The sequence below is a fragment of the Pteropus medius genome, unplaced genomic scaffold (assembly GCF_902729225.1).
Source record: "Pteropus medius unplaced genomic scaffold, Ma_sr-lr_union100, whole genome shotgun sequence".
Classification (NCBI taxonomy): domain Eukaryota; kingdom Metazoa; phylum Chordata; class Mammalia; order Chiroptera; family Pteropodidae; genus Pteropus; species Pteropus medius.
The window spans coordinates 2,112,688-2,124,169 of NW_024342647.1; the positions used below are offsets into that span (position 1 = coordinate 2,112,688).

Below are 11,482 nucleotides of genomic sequence, written 5' to 3' on the forward strand. Positions count from 1 at the left end.
TCTACTTCATCCTGAGGGCAGTTGGGGCACCAAAAATAGTCAAAGAATAAGCTGAAGTTCTGACTTTCCCAGGGATGAATGCAGACGGAGGCTTCTCTCGGCTTCTTGGGACCTCTGAGCATCAGCAAAGTTGTTTGGTCAGGAAGACTCTTGCCAGACAGGGTGCCAAGAGACTGGATGTTTAGACTGGGCTGGGTCTCTAATTTAGCATTTGACCTTGGAGGGAAGGAAAGACCTTCTTGTAGGGTCTCAGTTTGCTCACCTATAAAATAAGGAAGTTGGAGCAAATGATCTCTAAGGTACTTTCAGCTCTTGCATTTTATTACTTCTATCCCTGAAATCCTGTCAAGACCCAAAGGAATTCATTTTAATGATTAAATTCCAGACACTGTATGGCTGTGGGAAGGATAATTGGGCAACGCGGTCGGTACCTTTCGAATCTATCCACATGGTGACCCCAGTTCTACCTAATTGTCAAAAAAGTCCCTTCAACCAATCTTCAAATAAAACTAAATCATAAATTAGATACATCCACATCTAAAGGTACATATTAAGTAGAACCGTTTTATAGACTATAGTAATTGCACATGGACAATAAAAAAGTAAAAGCTAGTTCACCTGCCATTCTATAACCTAAACCCTTTATTACCTGGCAAGAATGCATTTGCCCTGTCTACATTCAGGTTTTGTATCAAAATGAAAAAAAAAAAAAAGGTTACAAGTCAACAAGCTGATAACCTGGATTTATCTTGAGAAAATAGATTCTGTGATATGCCCCGGGGTTAGTGTGGATTTAACTCAATTCCACAAACCTTCTGTAGCCACTTCTACAGTACAGCTGTGCTTTAGCAATAGACTGAAAGAACCACAAAATTCTGGAGTGCTTGATTATTTGCTAAAAAAAAAAAAAAAATCAAAGAAGCTCAGCTCCAGTGTTTATCTGAAAATAATAGCATACCAATAGTAATAAGGATGAATCACTCATCATTTCTTTACATGCATTCACTTTTAGGACCTTAACAACTCCTCAAAGTAGGAAAAGTATTGCTATCTTCAGCAAACAGATGAGAAAACAACTCATAGAAAAATAATTTTTAGAGGCTCAGCACTTCACAGGTGTAGTTGCATTTAATGGCTGTAATCAAGTGAAGTGAGCATTTGTATCTCCATTTCACAGATGAGATTACTGAGTCTCAGAGCAGTTAAGGAGAAGGCTCAAGCTCGCACAGTTATAAAATTAGAGCAGTGTTTCATACGCGTAGTCATTTTTTTAAAATTAAAGTTATTGGGATAACATTGGTTAATAACAGAAATTTCAGGTGTAGAGCTTTCTTGTATGATATAACATCTGTATACTATATTGTTTGCTTACCACCTGAAGTCTAGTCTCTCTGTCACCATATATTTGACTCCCTTACCCCCTTCATCCTCTCCCACCCCACTTACCACAATAGAATGCTACTCAGCCTTAAAAAGGATGAAATATTGCCATTTGGGACAACGTGGATAGATCTTGAGAATATTATGCTAAGTGAAATAAGTCAGAAGGAAAAGGACAAGAATCATGTGATTTCACTCATATGTGGGATACAGAACAAAAAGCAACAAATGAACCAACAAATAACAAGTAAACAAATAAACGAGCAGACAAAACCCATGCTTGTTTGACTCCGCAAATCCACGTTCTCCACTTCTCTCTTACCTGAGAGTCTGGTGACTGATCCAAGGTTTCACATCTAGCACCACGATGGGGCCGCAGACAGAGTCCTGTCGCTCTGCCTCTCACTGTTCTTACTCTGACATGTTGTGTGCCACATCTCTGAAAATCAGTAAGTGTCATATGGCAAGCTTGACATTGCTCTGTTTACCAGAGCTTCGTATTTCCTGGCTATTCCTGATAACAAGGAGTCGACTTTTAATTTTGTACAAACCTAGAAAAGCCAAAGAAAACCGAAAGTGAGTTGTTATTTAGTGTGCTGAGCATCTGCCTCCTGATGCGTTGTGGTGGCCGTGTGCAGAATGGCTTGCGTGTAAGGAAAAGGCTTGAGGTAAAAGTCCTTGATGTGTTCAGTTTTGAAAAGAAAACCGACTTTTACTTCTGGGAGAATGGAACAGGGTGGAGGTGGGGGCTTTCTCTCCCCTTTGCTGGCACTAGGTCCTAAATTTCTCTTAATATCCATCTTTCTACTTGGCTCCATCCCCGTTGCCATTTTCCTGTCCATGAAACCATCGTGTCTCTCCTGGACCGTGCAGCAACCTCCTAACCAGCTTTCTCATGCCAGCCATCGCTCCCTCGGAGTCATCGTTTGCACTGCAACCAGCGAATTCTTTTCAGCACTCCATTATGATTATGTCTCTCTCCTGCTTAAATATCCCCCAAGTCTCCAAATTCCAGATTCTCATCCTGACCGACCTACAGCACCTCGCAATCTTGGGGTGACCTCCTTCTCACACCCCTTCTCAACCCACTCTCCTCCCTTTTCTTTCTCTCCTCCGCCTCCTGGATTTTCCACGTGTAGCGTTCCTTCCTTCCCCGGTGCCTTCGCATGGATCTCCCTTTCCCTGGAGCTTTCAGGTTCTTCTCACCAGCCCTCTCTCCCCCTAACCCCCACACATCAATCTGACTTAAGAAGTCCTCGACCTCAGATCACACATCCCTTCCTCATGGACGCACTCCCCATCTCCACGCTAGGCCAGGCCTCCCCGACCCTTGTTCTCATACAGTTTCTTCTCTGCAGCACTCGTCTTAATTGTTATTATTTTATTGTGTGTTTAGTTATTTAATTTCCATGGTCTCCACTGAACTGTAAGCGTTAGGAGACCGGGGGCCACATCTGTCTTCATCAGCTGCGTATCATTCATGTCAGGCATGGGGCGTAGTGTGCAACAGCTGTTCGATAGCGCTCTGTTCTTTGTGGGTAGAATAAACACATGTTCAGGATTATGCAGCTTTACCTCCACCTTGGTCAGTTCCATCCCAACACATGGAAGTCATTTGACCTTCTTCCATCAACCCATCGTCCCCCATCAGAGCTTCTCTTTCAATATACACAAATTCAGTTCTGAGACCAGGTCCTATTGATTCAGACTTAGCTTTAGCTACTTTTATTTTTTATTCTTTTTTCTTTTTCTTTTTTTTTCTTTTTTTAGATGAGGCAACCCTTGGTTGACCTCACAGATTGCATGGACCTTTGTCATCTTACAATCCCTTATTTTTAAATTTTTTATGCCTACAGCACCTGGCCTTCCTAGGTGGTCTCCCTTCCAAGTACTAACCAGGCCCGACCCTGCTTAGCTTCCGAGATCAGACGGGATTGGGCTTGTTCATGGTAGCATGGCCGTAGACAGCTTTAGCTATTTTAAAGGTTGAGGTGCAAAAATAAAATCTTTTTCATTATCTCATCCACTTATTTCTCTTCTCTCTTCTCAACCCACAATTTTCTTCTTCGCTCAGTCATTAGTAACATCATGTATCTAGCTTATAGAAGAGAATAACATACAATTAAAAAGAGCAGTCCCGTTAGTTGGTATTTGGACTCTTGGGTTAATTTATACCTAGCTAGTAAGTAAACCCAATAGGTCATGCCTACAGAAAAATGCTGCATTTTGAGGTGGTGCACACAGTTATAGAAACCTCTGAAAGAGAATATTCCCTGATTGAATAGTTGCTTTTCCTTTTCCATTTTTTTTTTCCTATTGCAAAGAAAAATGTTTTCAAAACATATTTACCTTCCTAACAGCCAAAAGGTCGTTAAGCGACTTCACACATTTTTCCCTCTGGGGTGTTCATATCCACCAAAGTTAATGGATGGAAAATTAATGTTTCTCTCCAAATGTTCCCACAATCACAAAGCAAACAGTTGATTTTGCCAACATGAGAGTGTAAATCTGCCCCCAGGAAAAGGCTCTGTCACCGGTTACCCACATTATGTAGCCTAAATCCAGACATTGGCCTAATTATCATGATAATTAAGAAAATGTGGATTTAGGTACCTCTAAGGTCTAACTAAATATATGACTGGCCACACCCTTCGGTCAGTAGTCCGCCCCTCTGTTGTTACTACGTCAGGTAAACTTAGTTCCCTGGAATACAGCACAATTTTGTTTTTTTAAGTGATGCTTTCCAAATATTGTGACTCAAGTCGACACAAGTTGAAATATTTTCTAGGCAAGTAAAATGGTTTAATTATGAATCACTTTCCAAGAAATAAATTGCAATGAAAGCCCATATGTCCGCAGACGGATGGACTGTTACCAATTTAGGCGTTAGGGTCCCATTTATGCTTCTGTTTTCAAGGACCATCATTTAATTGGTGTTGATTATGAGGAAGAGAACCTCAACATGTCTCTTGAGTGAAATTCAAGATAATACAGAGTCTAAAATTTGCAAATCAATTCTGATTTAATAATCTATGGAAAAATCATACTCACAAAATTTAGTAAGTATAATTCAAGTGTAATAACTTCTTCTGGAGGATTGTTTTGTACCCTGGTCTTGCCAAACTCCAGCCAACTACTATCAAGGAACAATGCGCAAGGAAATAACTAATAAAAAGCAAATGTTTAATAGAACTTACTAAGAACACTGTTTCAAATAATTTAGATGAATTAACTTATTTAATGCTTGCAACTCACAAAAGTAGGTTGCTATTATGATTTCCATGTTCAGTTGAAGGAACCGAAGCCTGGGCCACACAGGCGGTTAGTGGCAGCTTCAGGATTCAAACCTTAGCAGGCTATCTTTTGAACCTGTCTTTTAACCATTAGTCTACTCTGTAAGGCCCGTTTCAGAAAAACAAAACATTTAATAGTTCATCTTAAAGGATCTGCTTCGAATTCTAGCTTCCTTTCCTAGGGACAGCCCTGGGCCACCTAGAAAAAGCCTAAAGGCACATGTGGTGCTGCCCGCCCTTGGCCCACAGGAAGCCAGGCTGCGGGTCCCTGCCTCCTCTAACCCAGCCTGCAGTGTCTGCCCATCCCTGCATTAAATGCATCTCCTAAACAGAAGGCACTTCCTGGACCAAAATAAAGCAGCACAAGGAAGAAGAAAAGGCCCGTCCAGAGACCTTCAGGACTCATGGAATATGTGGCTGACACTGTGTCAATGAAAGTGTTTCGGAACTTCTCATATACTTGGGGATTTCTCATGCTGCCCGTCACTGTCCAGTAGGCCCTGTCTGTTGGTCCTTGTTGCCTGTACCTGAGCAGGAAAGGAGAGAAGACTGGCGGAGCCTTTCTCCGAAGGACGAGGTGATGCTTCCCTCCTCCAAATGCAAACACTACGCTGCACATACTTGGTGGTTACAGCCACCTTTTTGATACCTTCTGATACAGTGGCTGGGGTCCCCATCCCTGTGGACCTTTGGAAATCATAGGGTTACCTGAAAAATATGGACCAAATGTAATCCTATGGGACTTTATTGATTATAGAATATCCCTCGCTCTGTAGAGCCAGACTGAGTCCCATTCTAAGTTTATCTCAAGAGAAAATTCTTTTACCGAGGTTTAATAAATCAAACCTGCCCAGGCCCCCTGCCCACTTTAATCTTCCTCCCCACAAAATACTATCTCTACCCTTATAACAACGGGACAAGAGTGGAGAAGGGAATATTATTAGGAGCCTCGGGATAATGAGTTTAATAACTTGGTACTTCATCCCTAGAGCCTTTTGCTTCTATTGTGTCCAATGACATTTCAAAAATAAAGGCTATAATAAGCCTTTGCATGCTAAGTAAAGCAATTCATTACCTAGATTTCATTCCCCATAGGAGAAAGCAAGTATGCTTCCCCTTTACCACATTGTTATTGTCCACGGGGTTTGTATCCGACTTCAAGGTTGGGGAACAACATGTCTATTTAACAGAAACAATCTAATTCAATTAACTGGGAAGGGAAGGAGAAGAGGGATGGTCTTATGTATATGTGTGGCCAACCTGAGCCAGAGCCAGAGCCCTCCTGGCTTGAGAAGAGCAGCAGTTGAGAGTTTATTCCTCAAGTTATTAGACCTCCTTATAACTAATATGGGTCTTTGGAGGATCACTGATGTTATACCTCAAACGCTTCATCGTTTGGGCTCTATTTTGATTGCTAGGGATTCTCGCTAGTGAGATGGTATGAATAAATATGAAGATAATTGACACAATATTCATGTTATTCCAAATAATTTATTGAACACTTATAATGCAAAAGGCATTATGTTAGGTGCTGTGGGTAATGTGGAGATGGTTATCGTGTGCTTCCTGTATTTAAAAGAATGTATAGGCCTGCAGGGAATATGAAATAACTGTCATAAATAAGATCAGTAAAGTAAAATTGATTCAGTGGCATGTAAAAAAACACTTAAATCACTACAGAGATTTTGGATAAAAGACCTTATTTAGCTAAGGAATCCTGGATGTAATATTGAAGGAGGTAGATTTTGAGTTGGGATTTAAAACATGGATTTGGAGATGTGAAGGGCATTTTTGGTTTTAAAAAAAAAACAAACAAAAACAGCATGAACAAGTCCTGATGTTAGGAAATGCAAGGTTTAGGGTAGTGTTCACTGCGGTTCCCATGAAATAAAGAGAGAAATTAGGTTGGAAGTGTAGATTGGGGCCATTTAACTGAAAACTTTGAATGCTGAGTTAAGGACTTTGAATGTTATTTTGCAGTCAGTGGGACCATAACAGAGCTATTGGAAGAGCAGTATGGAAAGATCCATTTGGCAGTGCTGCTTAATATGGATTAGAATAGAAAGGCTGGAAACAGAGCCATGATAGGATGGGGAAGGGAAGGAAACTAATATTTGTGGAAGTCCTACTATGTGCTGGAAGCTTGGCTAATCACTTTGCTGTGTCAACTCACTTCATTCTCACAATGAATCTGTGATGGTTTTATTCCCGTCTCCATTTCTGTGCCTGGGACAACTTTGATGTCATCAGAATTCACACAGAGGTAGTTAGTGTGAGAGGCCATGTTAAAACTCACATCTATCTATCTATCTATTATGGTGACATTGGTTAACGCAATTCAATAAGTTTCAAGTGTACAATTCAACAGTAAGTCATATATATATCGCATTGTGTGTTCACCGCCAATAGTTAGATTTCTTTCTGTCTCTACTTATTTGACCGCTTTTACCTCATCTACCTCCCCCTTGCCCCCACCCCCTGGTAACCAATAGTCTGCTGTCCATGTCCATGAGTCTCTGTTTGTTTGTCATGTTTGGTTTTTGCTTTTGGATTTATATCCCACATATAAGTGATACCACGTGGTTTTCAACTTTTTCTGTCTGGCTTATTTTGCTTATCATGATAAGCTTAAGATCCATCTATGTTGTCACAACTGGCAGTATTTCATCTCTTCTTATGGCTGAGTAATATTTCATTGTATATATGTACCACATCTTCTTTATCCAATCATTTGTTATAGGACACTTCAATTGCTTCCATGTCCTGGCCACCATGAATAATGCCGCTATGGACATTGGTATGCAAATATCTTTTTAGATACATGCTTTTAAGTCTTTGGGGGTAAATATGGAAAAGAGGGATTGCTGGATCATATGGTAGATCAATTTTTAGTTTATTGGGGAACCTCCATACTGTTTTCTGTAGTGACTGTATCAATGTGCATTCCCAGCAGCAGTGTATGAGGGTTCCTTTTTCTCCACAGCCTCTCTAACACATTTTTATGTAGGGTTTCTTGGCTTGGGTTTCGTCTGCTCTACTGACTTACTGCAAGAGAAGCTGAGCCCTGAGCTAGAGCAAAAGCATTGAAATGGACACATGGAACTTCTATGGAATCAAGGTACTTTCTGACCTCGAAGTCAGACACAACCTCCAGTGAACAATAAAATGTGGTAAAGAGGACACATTTCTGCTTTCCCTGTGGGACTGAGTCTAGAAAAGTAATCAATTGTTTTGGTTAGCATGGGCCGTCTTATAATGGAGTCACATGAAATGACTTGACACTTGTTTAGATGCGAGAGAATGAAGTAAAGAAGAACTTTTAGGCACTAAAACTAGCTCATTAAGGGAGAAAAGCACAGGGAAAATACTCATAAATAGAAAACAGAAAGATACTCAGGTTTTTAAAGGAAATGCAACTTTTATTTTAGACGTATTGTGATATCAGCTGCACCCAGTTGAAAAGATACAGCATGTGACAATGACTCTTAGGAGGATGGTCAAAGATAGAAAATTTCAGAGTCATCAGCATAGATGTAATGGTGAGAATCGTGAAACTGGAAGAGATTTCCAAAGAAAAGTGTGCGTTGAGTGAGGAAAATAACGAAAATGACATGCTGGAGGAAGACAAATGTATTTAGGAGGTAAAATAAGTAAAAAGAAGTTAAAGATGAGGAAGAGGCTGCAGACTCACAGTAGTATATTATGGCTATGGGAGAAAAAAGCTAAAGGGAAAAAAATTCTTCGATAAGGGACATAGTTGTTAGCGCCAAAATTTCAGATGTCACAAAATTTGGAGACCGAGGAAATGAATGCTGATGTTGCAGTTGGATAACTCTTGAAGGAATGATTTCTGGAGAAGAAACAATAAAATACCTATTACACTTTTTATTATAAAATCACTAATTGCTGAGCTTAGATATGGGGAGTATGCCATGCAATGGACTTCAAATACGAGCCAAGTTTCTATTGGAAAAGGATAGCATCGTGTTCATTTTAGACGTTCCTGATGGAAGGCCAGCTGTTGTCCATGGTGCTAAAAGAGTCATCTGGCATTATAATATCGGAGCAATATGACCAGTATAGTTGGAATGAATTAGGTGTTTCATTACGTGCCTCTATTTGGGGGATTTATATTTCACTGAGATGAGATTTTTCATATATATTTCCCATCTGGAAGGTTTTTTCAAACTCCCCAGTGGTTAACGTGTAAAAAGCAATTGCCTTTTTTTTTTTTTTAAAGAAATCCCTTGAAACAGTATAAGAAATCGAGGTGAAGAATAAAACAAAATGGAAGACATGTTGAAAAGGTTATACTATTTTTTCTTCTTTCAAAATAGCTGAAATTGTAAACTTTCCACTCAGTTCTACCCCTGCCAGTAGCATTCTCAAAGTAAAAAAAGTTAAACTATGTGGAATTCAGGCATTCTACTGAAGATCACAATTAACAAGTAAAATAGAAGCAATCTAGTATAATTGTTATGAAGTCATAAAATATTAAAATGGCTGCGAATGGAGCCATAGTCGTATTTCTTGCATGTTCCTCCGTAAAACACATTTTGAATCACTAGAAAAATAGGCAGTGCAGCATTACTGCCTATTAGGCACGGTCATCACACAGGTAGGATGTACTGGGCAGAGTTGCCAATGAACTTGTGAGTTTGGATGAGTAAATTGCCAAAATAGTTTTTTCTGATCAACAGAGTTGGGACTCAGAAAGAGCCGATGATGTTTCAATTTGGGCCTGAAAGTAGGCAATGCCTGATGTCCCAGCTTGAAGGCCATCAGCTGGGGGTGGGGGATGGGGGTGGAGAGGTGGGAGGGTGTTCCTTCTTACTCAGGGAAGGATCAGCCTTTGCTATGTTCAGGTCTTCAGTTGGATGATTGGATCAGGCCCAGCCACACAGGGAAGGGCTGTCTCCTTTACTCAGTTTACTAATTCAAATGTTAGTCTCGTCCAGAAACATCCTCAGACACACCCAGAATAATATTTGACCAAACGTCTGGGTACCCTGTGGCATAGTCAAGCTGACACATAGGATTAATTGTCAAAAGCTGCAAGAGCACTTTGGGCCTTGTAATGACCCTCTAAATGTAAAAAGAATATGAGTCCTTCTTCAATTTTGCCTGCCAAGTCATGCAAAATACTTCTTCTGGCCCACATTCATTCTTAAGCATTCATCGAAAGGAAGTCTGGGAAATTTGTCGGTTAAGTAGGCAAAATACAAATCCTTCACAAAGGGGTTTATCAGAACTGAGTGTAGGAAATACCACACTATTGGCAGTACAGAGAAAAGAATTAAAGTGGGTCAAGAGTGAATATCTTCATCTTCTATTGGGAGAAGGGATGAGAGCTGCACCGTGCGGAAGTATTTTGTGTAACGTAATATGGCAGAAGCACAACCGTAAGTGGAGTGCTTCGTTCAGAGATCTCAGAGGTAGGGAGTGTCCCATCACTGAGAAGTATTCAAGCAGAGAAAACATAATCTCCTCTCTCACAAATGTTTCAAGGTCATTTTTAAATTTCATGGATATTTGGGCTAAATGATTGGTAGGTTGTTTTCTAACTCAAAGAGTTGGTGGTTCCTGTTCTGAAGGAAATTTCACATCCCATAAAAAGGCAAGACTATTACACTGAAAAAATAACACAGTATAAGATAGAATAATTTAAAGAATCGGGTTGTGGGCAAAAAAGAGAAAACAAAGGTGCCATGTAAGGTGATAAAGTTGAGATATGTGTGTGTGAAAAGGAGTAGTTTGAAGGCTTCTGTAGGAACTGTAGAGAGAGGGGACCCAAGTCGAGCATTAGAACAGGGCCTCGTTAGGAAGGAATTCTGAAATGCAAATTCTGACCACGGTCATCTTCCAGCTCAATTGCTTTAAGTGCTCTAAGGATAAAGTCCATAACCATTAACAGGGGCTATAAGGCCATGCTGGATATGATCTCTTCCTGACTCCCAACCTCAGCTTGTACCATTCTACCCGGCATCTGCTGTTATCGATATGCTGGCTTTCTCTTATTTCCTGAAGTTGTCAAACTCCCTTCCACCTTAGAGTCTTTTTTTTCATTGAAGTGTAATTGGCATACAGTATTCTGTTAGTTTCAAGTGCACATCACAGTGATTCAGTATTTATATACATTATGGAATGATCACCACAAGAAGTCTAGTCACCATCTGCCACCATGCAAAGTTGTGTTATTATTATTGACTATACTCCCTATGTTGTATATTACATCCCCGTGACTTATCTATTTTATAACCAGAAGTCTGTACCTCTTAATCCCCTTCACCTATTCCACCTGCCTTTCAGCCCCTCCTCCCTCTGATAACTCCCAGGTTGTTCCCTGTATCTATGAGTCTGTTGCTGTTTTGTTTGTTCATTCATTTGTTTTTTCTTTTTAGATTTCACATGTAAGTGAAATCATATTTATTTTTCTCTGTCTGACTTATTTTTCTTAGCATAATACCCTCTAGGTCCATCCATCATGTTACAGCAAATGGCAAGATTTAATTATTTTTATGGCTGAGTAATATTCCATTGTGTGTACGTGTGTGTGTGTGTGTGTGTGTGTGTGTGTGTGTGTGTACCACATCTTCTTTATTCACTCATCTGTTGATGAACACTTAGGTTGCTTCCATATCTTGGCTATTATAATCACCCTAGAGATTTTCTACATGCTGCTGTGATGACCCCAATGCTCTTGACCCCACCCTTGACCTGCATGAATCTACTCATGGTTCGATCTCAAGTTCAGTATCATTTCCCAGGGAGGCTGTTCTTGTATAGTCTCTCCCCACTTGTGAACTAGG

At 40.2% G+C, this 11,482-nt stretch overlaps 1 pseudogene; it reads right to left on the bottom strand.

Annotated features, from left to right (window-relative positions):
- Positions 1–3,227: 3,227 nt before the first annotated feature.
- Positions 3,228–3,346, bottom strand: LOC120605839 (uncharacterized; annotated as a pseudogene).
- Between the last annotated feature and the right edge of the window lie 8,136 nt (positions 3,347–11,482).